At 37.2% G+C, this 19,695-nt stretch overlaps 1 protein-coding gene across 3 annotated transcripts in view; it reads left to right on the top strand.

Annotated features, from left to right (window-relative positions):
* The window catches only part of ARMC8 (armadillo repeat containing 8), a 96,991-nt gene that overhangs the window by 1,122 nt on the left and 76,174 nt on the right, over window positions 1-19,695 (top strand). The window lies entirely within an intron of this gene.

The raw sequence follows: 19,695 nt of genomic DNA, 5'->3' as shown, positions 1-19,695 counted from the left end.
GGGAGATAACTTAGAAGGGTTTTGCAACAAATTGGGGTTGTCCAACTCTGAGAACGGTCAGTTTACCAATGGTCCTTTTGCTTTTGTTGGAAACAAGTAGGCAAAGACTGGTTGACCATCTTTTTAGACTTGTGCAAGTCAGTCAGTCTTACGTTAAGAGGGTGGTTGGCCTATAGATGACTTGTCAGGTTCTTAGAGACTGTAACTCCAGTTGGTTCCCTTTCTCTTGCCTGACCTCCCACAAACACACTCACCTATCTGGAAACACTCAGGACATTTGCGGTGATTCCACGGTTAGAGCATTGTGGCATGCACCACCTTGATAATTTATTTGTAGGGGAGGGGTTGTCCACAAATTTGTCCTCCTATACATTTTAGCAGTTCTTTTTCTTATTTTTAAACTGCAGCTGGGGAAAAATACTATTTACTTAAGCAATGAATTAGATTCAATTATTCCATCTCTGACTAACACCTAGGAATGTTTTCTGGGAGAGCAGGCCAATGACTTTTCCTTAATTATTTTTTTTTTAAGTATGCATCTTGACTATTCTCAGTTCCCTTTAATTATCTCTTTTATCCTCCATTTCACTTGAAGCTTCTTTGCGCATTGTCAGCTTGTGTAGTGTACAATTGAAATTTTTCATTTGTTTCACTCCCTCAGTATATAATATTTCCTGCTTAACTTTACTCAAAAACTTCTTGAAGGATATTCCCTACTTCTGGTGGGCATTTGCTTTAGCCCTAGCCTCACTGAGGCCTTTTTTTTTTTTTTTTTTTAAGGTTTTCACAGCGCCAAACTCTGGTCTTTCAGTTCTTCAGTTCTAGAACCTTGGGGAAAACAAAGCTTTGGATAAATGATTTAAACTGTCTAAACTCATTGATTATAATAATTTGAAGTGAAGCCTATAGCTTTCAAAGTACTACGTAGGGCTCCAATTTTTTGCAATACAAAGTGCAAATGGAATAGGAATTAATAATCAGAAGTTATATTGGAAATTAATGATTCCTTTAATAGGCTACTTATTGTGTAGCTGTTGTGTACAACACCTTGTAATATATATTTGGGAATGCATGGATGAGATCAGATATGCATGCCCTCAGGGAGCTCACAGTCTGAGTGACTCCATCGTTTGATAAACATAATTCAAATAAGGGGTAAATCGAATGGTTTTGAAGGATTTGCATTCAAAGCCCATTATACCTTCTCCCCTCTGAGAGATCTCATTCGTTCTTGTAACTTTAACTGTAATCAAATCACACAACTACATTGTCAGCCTTGGCTGTTCTCCATCCAGTCTCACGTCTTCAGTTGCATGGACATTACCCATTACTTCCAACAAAGCACATTCCTTTTTCTAAGAGAACTTAGTCATGACTTCCCACTTCTGTTAATGGTACTGGCTTTCACAGATCACCCACTGTTAAACTGCTTGAATCATCTTCCTCCTTTCACACCCCTATATTTAATCCATGCTTAAATTCTACTGGCTCTTCATTCTTAGATTTCTCACATCTTTCTGTTCCCATGGCCACCCTTTCATTCAGACCTTATCATTTTCTGCCTGCATTACTACAGTGTCCTTGCAATTATTTTTACTGCCTCTGGTTACTTATCTCAGTTGAAATCCATTCTCCACATAAAGTTTACTATAGAACACATTGGACACACTACTTCGCCCTTTCTACAGTGAGTTCCTGTTGCTGAAAGGCTGATGTTCATATTCAGCTTTGGATATAAGAGTCATTACCCTCTGCATAAACCTTCTGTCTCATATAAACTGGCTTTCTCAAGTTGAAGTGATGTTGGGTTCTTCCAAACCCCAGTAACTCTTAATGTCTGCCTGCTTGTTTGCACATATGAATTATAGGATTGTATGGGTTTACTCACGTAACATATCTTCAGCTTCTGTCATTTACCAAGCATGGTGTTGGGTTTGGGAATATGGTGGTGAGCTTCATAGACTGTCTCTGCCCTTTTGGAAATTTAAACTTAATGAGGGAAATAGATATCAAATTGTCACACATTTCTTTGTGAATGGTGATTAGTGTTATGAATGAAAAATATAGGGTGCAGTATAAGCATGTAATAGGGGAACATGGTCTAATATGGAGGGCAATGAGGAGAGCTATGGAGAGTTTCCTTCAGGAATTGACATGAGCTGAGTTCAAGGATGAGTATGAACCAACTAGAAAAATAGAAGAGCATTCCAGACAAAGGGAACTGCTTTTGCAGAGGCCCTGAGGCTTTTGATAGTTATTCTATTATGTCTTAGTAAATTAATTCAGAGGTAAGTGCTTGACCTTTTCTTCTTAATCCCACTACTATATATAGCACTATGTCCTGCATATGCTAGGTTCTCAGTAAGTATTCAATTGAACTATCTATTTAGAGGAGTTGGACAAAAACCTCTAGGTGCCTTTTTAGGCTGCATCATGATCACCTCCAGCCTTCTTTGGTTTGCGTTTAGCATTACAACATCACCCTTTTCAATAAATTTATAACTTTTCCCATGTTTCCCAGACTTCTGGGTGATTTTACATTGATTGCATTTTTTTAACTTTTTATTTTAAGATAATTACAGATTCACAAGAAGTTGCAAAGATAGTACAGAGAGATCCCTGTGTATACTGCACCCAGTTTCCCATTGGTCACATTTTATGTAACTATAGTGCAGTATCAAAACCAGAAGATTGATATTGGTATAAATATGTGTACAGTTCTGTGTCATTTTATCGTGTGTATATTTGTGTAACACTACAGTCATGATCTCCCTCATGCTACTTCTTTATAGTCACACCTGCCTACTCCCCCAACCCCAATATTTCTAACCCCTGGTGACAACTAATCAACTATATCCATCTCTATAATTGTCATTTTCCATAATGTTACATTAATGGAGTCATACAGTGTGTGGCCTTTTGAGATTGGCTTTTGTTACTCAGCATAGCGCCCTGGAGAGCCAGCCAAGCTGTTGTGTGTATCGATAGTTTGTTCCTTTTTACTGCTGATTAGTATTCCATGGTATGGATGTTTAATATGAATGTTTAAAAAATAGTTTAACTGTTCACCTATTAGAAATTTTGGTTGTTTCCAGTTTTTGGCTGTTATAACCTTACATGAACAAACATTTACAGGTTTTTGTGTGGACATAACTTTTTGTGTTTCTGAAAAAAATGCCCAGGAGTATAATTTCTAGGTTGTATGGTAAATGTATATTTAATTCTTACAGAAACTGACACTTTTCCAGCGTGGTGGCTGTATCATTTTACATTCCCACCAGTCATGTGTGAGAGATCCAGTTTCTCTGCACTCTCTTTGGCATTTAGTATGTTGTTATTTTTTATTTTAGCTGTTCTGATAGATTTATAGTGATGTCATCATGGTCTTAATTTGCATTTCTATAATGATTAGTAATGATAGAAACATTTTTATTACTTATTTGTCATCCATATATTATTGAAATATGAATAAAATATTTTAGTGAAATACTTTTTCATGTCCTTTTGCCCACTTTCTAATTGGACTTTGTTTTTTGACTGTTGAGTTTTGAAAGCTCTTTATATATTCTAGATATGAGTCCTTGGTCAAATAGGTGCTTTGCAAATATTTTCTCCTGGTCTGTAGCTTATCTTTTCATCCTCTTAAACATAGGGTAAAAAATGAACTTTGATCTCAACTTCACACTGTATAAAAATTAATTCAAAATGGATCATAAATTTAACTTGTAAAGTATAAAATTAAACTTTTAGAATAAACAGAAAATCTGCAGAACCTTGGGCTTAATGAAGAATTCTCAGACTCAATACCAAATGCATGATGTATTTCTTAAAAGATTGGTAACTGGACTTAATCAAAATGAAAATTATGCTTTTTGAAAGACCCTGTTAAGAGGAGGATTACACTTTACTTTGGTCACTTTGTAATGATTTGAGTGAGGCAAGATAATAAAATGCCTTTGAATCATACTGTAGGCTGGCACAGAGAGCTAAGGCTTTTTTTTTTTTAACTGTATCTTTGGGGGGCGGGTAATTAGGTTTATTTATTTAGAAAGTTATTGTAATGGAGGTTCTGGGGATTGAACTCAGGACCTTGTGCATGCCAAGCATGTACTCTACCACTGAGCTATACCCCCCCTCTCAGCTAAGGCCTTCTTTACATTCTTTTCTCTGTGCTGGTATGTCTTTTTGACAAGCAGCTATTAGAACTGTATAGGGTATTCCAAGTCTGGATATTCCTTGATTTTGTTCTGTTCTTGGTGATTATAAGTATTTATTGGTCTTAAGCTGCATAGTGACTTGCTCTCTTACATAGACAACTGATAAGAGTTTAAAAAAAATTTTTTGTGAGGTTAAACCCAGCTGTTCTATAAGCATGAATTTGGCCTCTGTTGGGTATTAAATGCAAAGTAAAATCTTCCTAAGCACATTTTAGAGTTTCCCGTTTGTTTACTCTACAGAGCACCAATAAGCACAGAGTATAACAGGAGGTGGTCCTAAAAGAAATTAATAACAATGAATGTTCTAATCTTTAATGGCAATGTGTGAAAAATGGGAGGTGCCCATTGTACATTTCTGGACATCTTGCTCTTTTTAAGGAAAGACTGCCACCTGAATTCAGACAGTGAATGCTCAAGAAGTGTTTTAAGCTTTACCAAGAATTAGAACACCTTCAGGTAGGGTCTTTCAATTTCACTTGGAGATCTAGCCCTCTCATCTCCCATTCTCATTAAGAATTTTAAAATAGTGCCAGGACCCAGGAATTTCAGTTATTTTGATTTGTATCTTTTTTATTTCTGATTTGGCAGTTGTTTTGCAGTGCCATCTGTCATGTTGGCTTTTAGGTAAAGATACGGGATTATTGACAAAGGAAGATTCCTGTTACCTTCTGAAAATGGGAGAATAGCTGCCCTCCCTGAGCAGTAATGCTGCGATCCTTAGCACTGTTTAGACAGGAATGAAAAGTATTCCAAATGAGAGCTGTTTTGCAGAAACAGTCCCTACTTGTCACTTTGACTTATGTCATAAACTCAGAAGAATAAAAGAGTTCTCTACATTCTCCAGTATATTCATAATACAGTTATTGGGGGAAGGGGAATGATGAGTCAGTGTTATGCTTTCTATTAAAAATGAAAAGTTGTGGTCTGGTGGGAAGAGTTTCCACCTTCTATTACTATTTGGAGGTCTTTACTACTTGCAAAATGATTACAGAACACGTGATTCTTTTGCTTCAGGAGTGTTTTAATTATTTATTAAGCTTTCAAAAACTTGTAAGTTGTGACTGATTGGATAAGGGAAATGAGGAAAAGGAAAGAGTTATAAGTCATGATCAAGCAAGGTGGACAAGATTGTACCTTTATAGCTAGGGGGTGTCCTCTACCAAGAGGGCGAGGATTAGGAGAGGAACACATTAGAGGAGTAAGGAGGAAAAATGAGTTTCATTTTGGGCATGCTGAGTTTGATGTGTTTTCTGGAAATCCATTTACAAGTGTCCAGTAGACAGTTGGATATTCTGGAATATTTTCTGCACCACCAAGCAATTTTCCAATTCTCTGTGGACACAAGCTGGGTGACCTACAATCTAACTCAATTCTGACACTATCCACTTGAAGATAGTATCGGATCCCACAGGTTAAGGACTCAGTCCTACAAGAGTGCCCCCACTTCAGACACCAGTTGTAAGTCCAGCTTGTTCTCCTGTTCTCTAACCGACCAGTTATAAATCAGGGGTTCCCACAACTCTCTCCTCAGATTCAATCATTTGTTAGAATAGTTCACAAAGCTCCGCAAAACATTTACTTATGTTTACCATTTTATTATAAAGAATACAGATGAACAGCCAGGTGAAGAGGTACATAAGGCAAGATGCAGATCCCAGGTGCAGGAACTTCTGTCCCTACGGAACTGGTCCTTGTGCGTCACCCTCTTGGTATATGGATCCATTCACCGACCTGGAAGCTCATCATATTTTATCCAGGATTTTTTATAGAGCTTTAATCTCCAGCCTCCCCACTCTTCCACTGACTGAAAGTTCCAGCCCTCTGATCACTTGGTCTTTCCTGTAACCAGTCCCATCTTGAGGTTTTCTAGGGGCCCTAGCCTAATCATTTATTAGCATAAACTCAGATATGCTCAAAAGGTGCTTCTTATGAATAAGGAAAGACGCTCATATCACCCAGGAAATTTCAAGGGCTTTAAGAGTTCTGTGCCAGGAACTGGGACAAAGACCAAATATATTTACTAAACAACAGATATACAGATTTAGTGTTTAAACCTAGGGAGGTGATTATTATTGGAAGTCTTCAGCATATTGATCAGTGGTTCTTAACCTTTTAATGGTAAGAGGCTCACCACCATCTTCCCCAGAAGAATATGTATCTGCCTAAAGAATCACATCATTCCAGGGGGTTCATGGTTTCCCTGAAATTCACACATAAATCTTGAGTTAACAGTTCCTAATCTTTATTCATCCCAAAATCAGTCACAAAAACATATAGCAAAATTTAAAAGTCATTTAAAATCATTTTGGAATGGTAAAAATTGTAACAAGATTTTAAAACTCATGTAAGGTATTACGTGGGGGACTTGACTCTATAAAGAACCTTAATCTTTTGCCTAGTGTATACCAGTGATTTTCTGCAAGGTGCATTATATCTATAGAAAGGGCTTTGTGTAGCAGATGGTGTAGCAGGCTTGGGAGGCAGAACTGGGTGTGAGATCCAAGCTAAGACAAAGTAAGGCACTTGTGGTCCAGCACAGACAAAGTGGAATAGACAGAAATTATAAGTGGCCCATGATATTGGCATAATAGTCACAGCCCACAAGATGGATGATGGGTCAGACAGATCCTGAGTGGTACTATGATCTAAAAGCTAATGTATCAATTGCTGAAGTGACGGGGCTGAGTATGAGTCAAGCACCATGGATAGCTCCGAGGCAAGGGCGTTTACTGCCTCAAAGAATCTGAAGCAAATGAGGCCTTTTTTTCTTTCTTTCTTCCTTTCTTTTTTTTTCCACTAGGAGGCAGCTAGCCTGTCTGGTCAATACCACCTCTGAGGTGTACTATGAAAGATGGTACCCCAGATCTCTAAGTCATTACATTACTGCAATTTTGAAGAGTAATTTAGACTGTTCTTACGGTCTAGGACAACACCACACCCGTGTCTGAATAGCTTCACTCTTTGTTATGCCAGGATTGAAAAGTAGGCATTTGAATGCATCCTAGTGGATTTCCTGGGCTGTCTTATCATCTTCGAAGACATCTAAATGAACTTTGCCAACCTGAGTGAATATCTCAATCTTTATACAACTCCTCAAAACCCTTGTCATTCCAGTGCCCCAGAGATGGTTCTTGCTCCCTTGGACTTTCAGATTCTACTGTTTTGCACCGTAAATCCTTCTTACATAGTTCATTTACTCTATTTAGAGAGATCTCTTCTTGGCCCTCGGTCTTTGGACATTCTTGTCTACGTTGAAGAGTAACATGAGTAGAATTTAATAGTGAGAAGGAACTTTAATAATCATCTAGACCCAAATAGCTCTTTGTGATTTGTACCATACTTTAAAAGGATAAACATTGTGGTGCCTGATTAGAAAGAAGCATGAATGATAAATTGTTTCCAGTTCTGAGACCACCAAAGCATGTTTATAGCATGTTGATACAGTATACGGAGGCTATAATCATATTTTATTACATTAAAAACTCACTACAGAAAAAGTAAAGGCTGCTCTTCATATCCTTTTTAATCTAACTATGCTCTGGTTTTCCTGTTATGAAAAAAAAATCCTTTGTGTGAGTAAAATTATAGAATCTTTGCCTGAAAGAAATCTGCAGATAATCTTTAGTTCATCCTTGTCTCTTTTTTTATTGGGGATAACTGAGAACCAGAGAGACACACTTGTCCACTGTCATGTGCTATTATATATGTCAGTCAGATTTCTAAACACCTAATTAAAAAAAATTTGTGTGGATAGCCTTACATTTTAGGATTTTATTTTCAAAATTTATAAGCACTGATTTATTTGCTATTTATTTTAAAATAAATTCTCTTAACATGTAAAATCTGCTTTTCAGTCTTAATTACTTATTGAGAGGTGAGGGCTACCTCTTATCCAAGTAGATTAAGTATTTTCATGATTGTGTTTATGAGTTTGAAGCAGATTATATTCTGGGAATTTCAGTTGTCACAAGTCTGTTACAATCTACACTAATTGGACCCAGCCAAACTGAAGTACCATTTTATAAACTTCCCTAAGTTGCTAGAGGCTGCACAAAAGCAGGGCTTTGGTTAATATGGGGAGAAAGGATGCGTTAAACCTCTATTATCACCCAAGAATGAATCTCATAATAGAAAATTTAAGGATAAAAATAGTTTCAAAAATACTATGTGATGAATCTGAAAAAAATTGATTGAGAATCTGATTGGGTCCTAATGGTGCCAGAAGTTTACCAGAGTACAAAGAAAGTGAAAGAAAAGAAAACCCAAAATATCCACAAAATTGGGGGGTTACTTGAACATTTTCTTCTATTTTTCTCCTTTTGGAGGCAAGTGGGAATTTTTTAATACACAGGGAGGACATGATAGCCATCTGCAGAGAAAAGGTCAGTCTTTGTTGATATTATTCTTTTTTTTTTTATTGTTCCAGAAGGAGGTAGATTTTTTTCCCCTCAAAATCAGAAGAAAAAAAAATTCTCTAGCAGTTAGTTTTAATAGTGAAATTAACTCTCTAGCAGAGAAATATTGTGTCACCAGAACTCTTCAAGTAACGATGAGGCAGTATTTAAGATATTGTGACTTTATCGCACCAGAACACGGTCAGAAAAAAGGAGGGGGACATAGGATTTGAAATTAAGGACATTAGTAAATTTAGTAAAATACTGGTTTCAAAGTATCATTTTTTGATGTTCTAGATTGTGGTAGCCCTAATCTGTTTAGTGACACATACAAACACATCAAGTGTTCTGGACTTTAAGATGAATAATTGTGAATTTGTGACTGATCTAAGCAGTACACTTATTTGGCATTTGAGAAAATAGTCAAAGTGACATTTGTTTGGACTGAGAGTTTCAGAGGCGTCAAGAAAATGAAATCTTGGCTTCATATCGTTTTGGGATAGACAGTTGGTTCTGGGGCTCCCAATTAACTGAAATGTTAAAAGCTGTTTCAGTTAGTGGTTCCCTGCTCTACCAGCCTCCATATCCCCTTCTTAAAACATTTTAAAGCACCTCCTTGGCTCTCCCAAAGTGAAATCCATAACTCTTCTCACATGTAACCTTTTAAGGGTTGGCATAATGCCCCATCTGTATTAAGGGAGAAAGCACAGGAAACTAATTTAAATCATTTAAATGAGTAAATACTTAGGTACTACTATACTGGAAAGAAGTAATAAAATAGTGATATATTTGCAGATGAGGTAAGGTTGGCTGTGAATATGACTGCTGCACTACAGACTGATATAGGTATGATGTATGGTTACTTAAATATAATAAGTGATACTGTTTTTGATGTGACTTTCTGAAATGAACAGCTTTTGGTAAAGTTCCTAACAAGACAAAGTACAACCCTTTTCAAGCATTCTTGGAAAACTGTATAGTAAAATGATACAAAGCATATTTTGTGTTTGTATGTAAAATGGAGTTTGATTCTAGGCTCAGATAATTAAAATAAACTTTATTTTCCTACATGACTGCATAGTGGAAAGTCTTTTGGGATGTGGGCCTATTGCCACTCATTTTAGAACATCTAGCATTCATAGTCCTTGCCCACTAGATATCACTATTGTCACTTTGACAGCCAAAGTCACTTCCATAGATTTACAAAATGCATCTTAGGCAGTAGTGCTGTCCGTGTTTTGAACTGCTGAGATGCTAAGAGTATGGGGTTCTCTGCCTGGTGTGTGTATGTTAGTATAACTCCTTTTCTCTCCTGCGCTCCTCCCTCCCCCAAGCTTGTGCAGTGTATAATGTAAGGGGATGGAAATAAAATGTGCTATTAAACATTTTCCCCCATAGCATGTATAGCCCTCTAATATTCTATATGACTTATTTATTATGTTTATTAATTTTTAGCTTTCTCCCCTATCTGAAATGTAAGCTCTGCAAAAGTGGGTGCTTTTGTAAGGTGGGGGTGGGAGAGTTCTTTGTTCATAACCTAGAACAGTGCCTGCATAGCTGTTTAAATGTTGACTGACTGAATTAAGGAGTATAACTTCAACTTTGTTTTTGTATTCCCAAGTATATATTATCTCACTATAATAGTAATTGCAGTTCTCAAACACATCACATTGCATGTGCTGTGCTCTCTACCTAGAGTCCTTGTCCCTTTTCCTCCCTTTTTCACCTTGCAAAATAATTCTAGTCTTTCTCATTAATCATCCTTGCTGCTTAGATACCACCTCTCATTCCACCCCTAACTTCAGTATTTCAGTTAATTGTATCTTCAACTTTCTTTTTATCTTGTGTCCCTTTTTATGGTTACACTTACCCTGTGTTAGAAGTAACAACTGTAACTTACTTACCTATCTGTTTCCTTTCGGTGCTGTGAATTGCCTTGAGGGCAAGGGACTCTGTCTTATCTCTCACTACCAGCGCCCAGCATAATACGTAGTAAATTAAAGATAGTCATATGTTGAATTTCAGCCTGAAATATGTTTTAAACTGAATGTTTATAGAGCTCAAACATTGTTTTCAGGGTTGTGTTTCTTTCATCTCTTCCCAAAACCAAGATTTTTCCTGACAGTGCCGAATGATCAACAGAATGAACAATTTTATCTTGAAGTTCCTAGTAGTTTGCGGAATAATTGACATATTAAATTTTGATTGGCAATCATTAATTTAAACAGTCATTTCTTAGGGGTCAGAATTCACTATTGAGAGTTGTAATATTTTAATTTCTAAAGAACACATGAATTAAATGAGAAAATAGATATGAAAATGCTTAAGAAAAATAATATGAAAATGAATATATGTATGTATATGTATGACTGAAATATTATGCTGTATGCCAGAAATTGACACATTGTAAACTGACTATAATTTAAAAATTTAAAAAAAGTTTATAAAAAGGTATTATGATATGTAAAAAAAATGCTTTGTAAAGTATAATATACTAAACAAGTGTCAGATATTATAAAAATATTTATTCTGTCTACCTTTCCTTTCTGGGTAGGTTGTATGGGAAAGAGAACTCTATAAGTTGATTACTCTTTGAACTATATATTGGTATTCTTAACTGTGACTTTATATTCTCTTAGTCCATGGTAATACCTACAGTTACAATGGAAGTTAATGATAAAAACTGCACAAGTGATTACTTAATACATTTTTAAGGAGTTTTTTAAAATCTCAAATAATGAACATTTAGATTGTTAAATTCAGCACTCAAATGCCTATTTACTTCTTGCTAAGTACTTAGCTTGCTCTGAGAAAAAGCTTCTGTCAGGTGAGGAAAGGTATCTGAATAATTAGGCTTTAACCATGAATGTGAATATAAATAACCAAGAAGAACATTAGTATGCTTGTTAAGGCAATTATATTTTTAATACAAAAATAGAATTTTCCTGAAGTCAGTATTTATATGGTTCATTTACAGTTTACAAGGTTTTTTTTCCTGTATGTTATCTCATTTGATCCACACTCTGAGCTATGTGGCAGCATCACCACTTTAAACTTGAAGACATAGTCTCAAAATTTTATTTATTTTTGCCCTAAGTTGCAGAGCTGCAGAGTGGTAGAACTAGGATTCAAGCCTGTTTTCAAATGCCAGATCATTTGTTCTTTCTACTGCACAGTGCCTGAGTATGGTAGAAATAAAGAACATACTATTTTAATAAAATATACATAGAACAAGATTTTAATGAAATAAATAAAGTAGTTTGACATTTTCTTTTTTTAATTTTATTTTTTATTGAAGTGTAGTTGATTTACAATGTTAGTTTCAGGTGTATAGCAAAGCAATTCAGTTGTACATATACATACATTTTTTTTTTCAGATTCTTTTCCATTATAGCTTATTACAAGAAATTGAATATAGTTCCCTGTGCTACACAGTAGGTCCTTGTGGTGTTTTCTTAGTCATACTTAAACTCTCACTCTTCGTTATGTAATATACTTATTGTTTCACTTCAGGTTTTCAAAACTTCAGTTGATCACGTTTACTTCTCCTAATTTTTGAGTTAAATCCCATTCGTGGCAAGCCTGGAACTTAGTAATTTGTCATTCAAAACCTTTCCCAAATAATTTTTTTTTCAAAAGACAGGGTTTTAATTCACCCCAGTCAAGGGTTGTTTATTCAGAAGGGCAATTAGAGACTGTTCTAGTTTGCCTTTTCAGTATGTCTGACCAGTCTTCTGAGCTGTCACTAAGTTTTCTCTCTCTCTCTCTCTTTTTTCTTTTCTTACTTTCTTTTTTTTTTTTTTTTTTTTGTACCACTAAAGAGGAATAATAGGTAGGGTGAGCACATGGCCCAGTTTGTCTCCAACACTCTTCATTTACATGTGTGATTCTTTGACAGGAATTAATAGTGCCCTCTTTCAGTGTTAAAATTATCCTGGTTTGAATGATAAATTTGAAGGTTTATTGATTGTCTATTTATTGTTATGTAACAAATTACCCCCAAACTTAGCTGCTCAAAACATCATTTATTATCTCACAGTCTCTGTAGGTCAGGAATTCAGATGTGGCTTAGCTAGTGCCTCTGTCCCAGAGTTTTCTTGTGAGGTAGCAGTCAGGGTGTCAGCAGGAGCCACCTCTCACCTGAAGGCTCAATTGAGGGAGAATCCATTTCCAAACTCACTCACATGGTTTTTGGCAGGATTTAGTTCCATATGGGCTGTTGGACTGAGGGTCTCAATTCTTTGCTGGCTTTTGGCCAGGCCCCCCTCTGCAGTTCCATTCCATGTGGGCCTCTCCATAGGGCACCTTACAACATTGCTGCTGGCTTTTGACAAAGGGAGGGACAGATAGACAAGACAGACACAGACATGGACACCAAGAGGGAGAGACAGAGACAGAGCTCTGCAATGACATCTCATCACCTCTTCTGCATTCTGTTTGCTAGAATCAAGTCACTATAGCCCAGTCTTTACTCAAGGGGAGTCATTGCAGAGGGCTTGAATACCAGGAGATAGGGATCATTGGGGGCCATCTCCGAGGCTGCCAGTCACAGATGGTCACCCTAATAAAAGGGAAATTGCTTCCACATAATAGTTCTCCACAATGGAGTGCAACTCATTACCTGTTTCTGTTTTCCTTCAAGAAGAAATTTGCTTCACTCTTCTTTCTTTAATGTTTAGTACCCATTCATACATACATACATGCAACTCTACTTAGAATTGACTCTAATTCACAAATTTGGCACATATACAGACTTTCTGCTTGAAGAGATCCATGTGCACTTTCACATAATGTAATTTGGGGGGATTCTATTAAGCATAAAACTGTAACAGAATTTTAATATACACATTTGTGGTGGCTTCTGCAGCTTTGAATGGGTACATGAGTTCAGAGCCAGGCTTTGAGGACTTACTAAGTCATTTGTTTGAAGCCTTGTGCCAAAAAGCAGAGGTCATAGTGTGACCCTGCCTAGCACTACTCTCCTTCATGGGCACAAACTGTACCCTTAGCTTTAGCTGGCTGCTTGGCACATTTACTCTATTGGTTGGGAGGATGGAGGAATCACTGTGTGCAATCCCTTCCAGCTACTGGAAGCTACAGAGAGTTATTTAAAAGGGTATTGTTGTTTTGAAGTGTGAGTGAAGCCACATCTTGAAAGGACAGATCATCAGAAAGTCTCCTAACCTTTTGGCCTCTACGGACAGGAGGGAGGAAGGAAACTTAGTGCTGCTTATATTTCTGGAGTAAATAAGAGTTGCCCGGATCAAACTGTCCCTCTCCAACATCCACACTGTTGTTGGCAAGAATGAAAAAGCCCCCAAATTCTCTTCACCTCTACCTCCTCCAGTATCCAGCCTCACTCTTCTTTTCCTTGAGGTTGTCAGGATTAAGCTCTTTATCTCTGTTTACATTAACTACCACAAGATGCTGAGGACTCTAAGGTCCTTCCTCATGCCCATATGTTCTGTCCCTGTACTTTTCTATCCAGATCCCTTGCCTTTCTCCTGCTCTTTTCACTGGATTTCTCTTATCCTCAGCTTCTTTGAACATTTCCTTCATTGTTTTGTTTAGGCTGAAACTGGGCTTTTCACCTGTTGACACCCTTTTCCTCAGTTTTCTCCTGCAATCTTCTCGGCTGGTGACTCTTTTTCTTCCCATTTCCCTCATGCCTCCAGGCCTACAGTATAGATACAGACTTGCTCCTCATTGCTCTTTTCAGACCCCTCTCTTCCTTTTTCTCTAAACATTCCAGCTCGGAATCTCACCAGACTCTACCTTGTTGTAGTCATCTGTAGACCCTCTGGATCATTCCCCTCATTTCTTTAGGATTTTTGGCTCCTAGCTCATGGTCACTTTTTCTATCAGTATTTCTGTGATAACTTATGGAAATTTCATTATCTGTGATAGACAGTTTTTCTTAAACTCTAGACTTCCCCAATGATCATATACCGTGTCCTACCTTGAGGTACTTTTTCCCATGGTTATTTCCTAGACCTTGACCTTACCAATAACTAAAACCCCTTTATAAGCTCAATTTTACACATCCTGGCCACCACCTTCTGTCCTCTCAAACCACTCCTTCTACTGCCTGAATACCAACGGCCCTTCTTCAGTCCCTCTGTTAAACCTGCATTCTATTAATCTACCACTTTTCACTGGTCTTCAATAGATCCGTCATTATAATTACGCCCTTGCATATACCCTCACCTTGCTGACCCCTTCTTCTGCCTTTGTCAGCCGTGCCTGGTGAAATTCCAGCTCTGGCTAAATCCAACTCTCTTATTCATGACAACTTCTGTACATTTTAATGTAGCTGGAGAAAAACTCAGTCATCCTGACTGGTCTCACTTTAAATTCATAATCATGAACCTCAAGAGGGTTAGTTCTGCCTGGCAGTCCTGGTGTATTTTCTGGCACATTCAGTATCGTATTCCTTCCTTCTTTCTTCACCCAGCCTCCCACCCTCCCTCACCATTTTAACTTTAGAAAAATAGACATGATCAGAGAGAATATCCACGAGCTCTCACCACCATGTCCACCTAATTAATTGCCTCTGGCTGTTGTACTTTCTGGCTCTACTTGGTCAGTAAATCAGTTCCCTCTCAATTATTCATGAACATTGCTCCAGAAGTTCTCCCCCTACCCTGACACAGCAGGTTTTTCTTTATTTAAGAAGTTTTTCTATCAGTGAATAACCATGCTTTAATTTATTCCATCTTTAGAAAAAGAAAAAAGAAAAGAAAAGCTTTCCTGACTTCACTTCTCCCTCTAGCTACTACTTTCTTCACTCCCCTTTACTCCCAGAAAATCCTTGAAAAGAGTTGTCTATATTTGCTTTCTCTAATTCTTCTTTTCCTCTGCTCTCCTAAACCCTCCCCACACAGGCTTTGGCCCCTCCATTCTGCCTGTACTGCTGTTGTCAAGATCACTGATGACCTCCATGTTCCTAAATCCGATAGTCTTAGTTATCATCTTATGCTATTTGATTATTCCCTCCTTAAAAAATTCCCCTGTTTGGCTTCTTAAATTTCCTCCCACCACACTGACTGCTTGTTCAGGTGTTCCGGAGTTCAGCCTCCAGGCCTTGCCTTATCGGTGGTTATTCCCTAAGTGAATTTATCCCATTTATACGCTGACAACCCCTGATTTGTATCTCCCACCCACACTCTCTCCTAAACTTTCGACATATATTCAGCTGCTAACTTGACATTCTCACTTGGATGGCTAATAAAATTCTCAATCTTAACATGTCCAAAATTGAACTTTTGATCTTTTCACTCAGAGTTGCAACTCCCACATTTTTTCTCTTCTTATTAACTGGCTTGTCTTTCTGGGTGCTCAGGCAAAAACCTTAAGTATTATCCTTGGCTTCTCTATCTTTCACACCCCATATCTATTCTGACAGTATATCCAATTTAATAGTTACTTCAATTTTAACATTTATCTGGAATCTGAGTAAATCTTACTACCTCAAAAACTCTTGTCCTAGTCCAGACTTTCGTCACCTCTCTGAAATACAGCATTTCTGATTATTGAAATAGCCTCCTACCTAGTCTCCCTGCTTTTGTTTCCTAGCCTGCTCCACCCATTTGTATGTTTCTGAAATTGCAAATTGCAGCGCAGTCCTTTTTAAAAAAAAGTCAGTTCATGTCTCTCTTTTCCTAAAGCTCTAACTTCCCAACTTACACTGTAAAATATCAAAATCCTTACAGTGACCAGCAAGGCTCTATAACAGTGTTGTCCAGTAGAAAATTAATGCAAGCCACATATGTAATTTTAAATTTTCTAGCAACTGTGCTGCAAAAGTAAAAGGAAAACAGATGAAATTAATTTTAACGTATCTAATTTAAACCAGGATATCAAAATATTACTTCAGCATGTAATCAATATAAGGAATTATTAAAGTGTTTTACTTTTTTATATTGAGTCTTCAAAATCTGTTGTGTATTTTACACAATTTTGATACTAAATTTTGAATGGAAATACTTGCTTTGTATTTTGATTGGTATTTAGGGTTCATAAAATTTGTAGTTGAAAGTAGATTTACATACCCGAGTAATTCTAAACATTCTTAACAGTTTTCTAATAACTGAATCCAGTATTGGCTTTTTAATTTTAATTAAAGTTAAAAATTTTAAATTCCATTTTTAGCCACATTTCAAATGCCCAGTAGCCATATGAGGTTAGTGGCTATCATACTGGACAACGCAGCTCTTTACCATCTGGTCTCTCTTCTCTGACCTCATCTCCTACTGTTTTCTCCTTTGCTCCTTCTGCTCCAGCTGTAATGGCCTCCTGTTCTTTGATCTCAGCAAACACTTCCCATTTCAGAGCCTTTGCATTTGTTATTCTCTTTGCTTAAAAAGCTTTTTTCCCAGATTCCTTCACCTTTTTCAGGTCTTCGCGCACATTTTCTTGGAGAAGTTTTCCCTGACCAGCCAGTTTAATATTTCCACCACTTTCCTTCTCTCTCAAATCTCCATTTCCAGGATACCTTTTAAAAGAAAAGAGAAGAGGGCTGAAATGAGAAAGATGGTGTGATCTACAAAGGAAGGCAGTGAAATACGAGAATTGTCCCACACAGAGAAACAAATTAATATGTTAGACAAAAGCATAGAGTAAAATCCGGTTGAGTAAGTGACTGTCCTCTCAGCTTACTACTACCTAGGCAGCTCAGAGGATCATTTTTTTGTATATATGACTGACCCTTTATAGATTGTAAGCTCTTTACATGAACTGTTCTGCCTTAACATCCTCTATTTTCTTCGGCACCTTGCATAGAACTTTGACCAGAAGGCAGTCTGAACTCTCCAATTATTGGCTACCTGTTGTGATATATTGGTTAGCCTTTTGTGTTTTATATTCTGTGGTTTCCTCTCTACTCTCCTCCCTTCTTTTTCAGTGCCAGCAACTGATGTAGTTGCTTATGGTACTTGTGTGTTGGCTTCACATGCCCTATGGCTGTGGCTGTGACACTGATTCTTTCCTTGTTTGTCCTTTTGCGTCTTACTCATTTTCCAAAACCGCCTCCTTTAAGAAGCCTTCACTGATGCTGCTGGCTTATTAACTCCCTCCTCAATGTTGCCTTTATGTGTATATACTTCTGTTTTGTATTTTAGTAGGGAATATAAACATGTACACAAAATTACAGTAGCATGTGGGTTCTTGAGGGGAGGAACCATGCCTTTCTAATTTTTTTTTCTGACTTTAATGCCTTCCTCAGTGCCTTGCATATATAGTAGCTCTGCAGTGCTTGTTAAATTGAATGACCCAGTCATAGGGCAGTAAGGGAGTTTGCTGTTAATGGGCGAACTTTATATTGTTTAAAATACAGCTCTTAAACCCAAGTACTTTTTTAAAAACCGTATTGAGAGGCAAGAGATATAGAGCTGTGGGAGAGTGTGCGGAGAGGAACAGTAAAGTCAAAGATGAATCCCTAGATAGGAAGGGAGTCGAAAGATCTGAAGTTCGCAGAAGAACTTTTGTTGGAAAGCACATATGCTCAAATGGAGTGACAAGACTTATCTGTTTGTATTATAGGAATACTGTTTTTAGTTTTGCCCTGGATTTTGCTCTTGAGTATATCATTTCTTGATATATTTGTGCTGTTGTTTGAATCCCTATTTAACATTTGATAGTCTGACATCTGGGTAAAGATTAACCCTCATTTGTTAGCCAGGGGATTGGGACAGGTAGTTAAGAGTCCTTCTAACTCTCTGATTCTGTTATTTTGAGGAAGCCAGACCCTGTTAGGAAGTCCTTAGTGGTACCCTTTTGGGCATAAGGATTTTCATCAGTTTGGCTTGTTTGCTGCTACAGTTTGTTCTTCCATAAATGGAGTATGTATTAAAAGTGGGTATTTGGTGGGGAAGATATAGCTCAAGTGGTAGAGCGTGTGCTTAGCATGCACAAGGTCTTGGGTTCAATCCCCAGTACCTCCTCCAAAAAGAAATAAACAAACCTAATTACCTTCCCCTCAAAGAAAGAAAAAAAAACACAAAACAAAATGAAAGTGGGTATTTGAGTTGCCTTTGAGGATATTTTGCAAGCTCATAATATGAAAATATGCTTTGATTTTGGATTAACTATATTGTCAGGAAATTGGAGTTCTTGAAATTTTTCTCCAGAGTTGTTTTTGGAGACTCAGAATTTTAAGCTGGCCCTGTGTTTTGGCGATTAACTCTTTTCTAATCAAGGGTTCTAGGTAAACCAGAAGACCATTTCTTCCTCTCTATAGTGATTTATTGCTGATGGGTGGTTGGTAGTACATGAGCATATTCCAGCAGGCCTCAGAAAGAAACAGCAAGGGACGAAAATTCTTTTTCCATGGCTCTTAGACATATATTCTTTGCTTTAAATAATGTTAAGTACTGAAAATTAGATATAAAAAATAAACAATCCCCCCATAAATATTAACAAAAAAGAACATAATAGAGCAAACCCTGCAATACAAATACAAGGAGGTAAGTGTCTCCCTTGCTCTTCATGCTCTAACTCTCCCCCTTCTTTGCGGCTTTAGCCAGTTTAGACTGGGTAACTCTGTTGGACCTGACAAGTCACTCTAATTCTTAATTGTTTTTCCCTCACAGTAAGTGTGACAACTCCTTTATATTAGTTTATTTTTTACATATGTCTGTTCCTAGCAGTACAGCTCCTCTGCATCACTCTGAGGCTGTTCCTCTTGCACTCAGACTACCCTTCACAGACTCATGAAGTCCTTTTTTCCTTGCTGAGAATTGGATTTTCCCTCCCTTTAATGGGTACTAAGCAGAAGCAACATTTCTTTTTTTCATATATAGGTGATATCCAACCATTCAGAAACGTGGCTTGCTTCTTAACACTTGTTCCCAGTTCTTCTGTTGGCGAAGCTTGCAGGGATCACCACAAAAGTCCCACCGTCTAGTTATGTTTTTAGTGAGAACCGGGTATCTTCTTTCTTCCCTCTTATTTTTTATCTTGTCACAAGCTTTTCTCAGAATGATTTAATATTATAAGTATTTTATAGAAACTCTAATGCTTCTGCCTTACGTTAGATTATATAGCTATTTTGTGTTGTGGGTGATACTGTGAATTTGTGATTTGCA

Source organism: Camelus ferus, chromosome 1 (genome assembly GCF_009834535.1).
Source record: "Camelus ferus isolate YT-003-E chromosome 1, BCGSAC_Cfer_1.0, whole genome shotgun sequence".
In the NCBI taxonomy this organism is placed as follows: domain Eukaryota; kingdom Metazoa; phylum Chordata; class Mammalia; order Artiodactyla; family Camelidae; genus Camelus; species Camelus ferus.
This window is presented reverse-complemented; position numbering and strand designations above follow the sequence as displayed.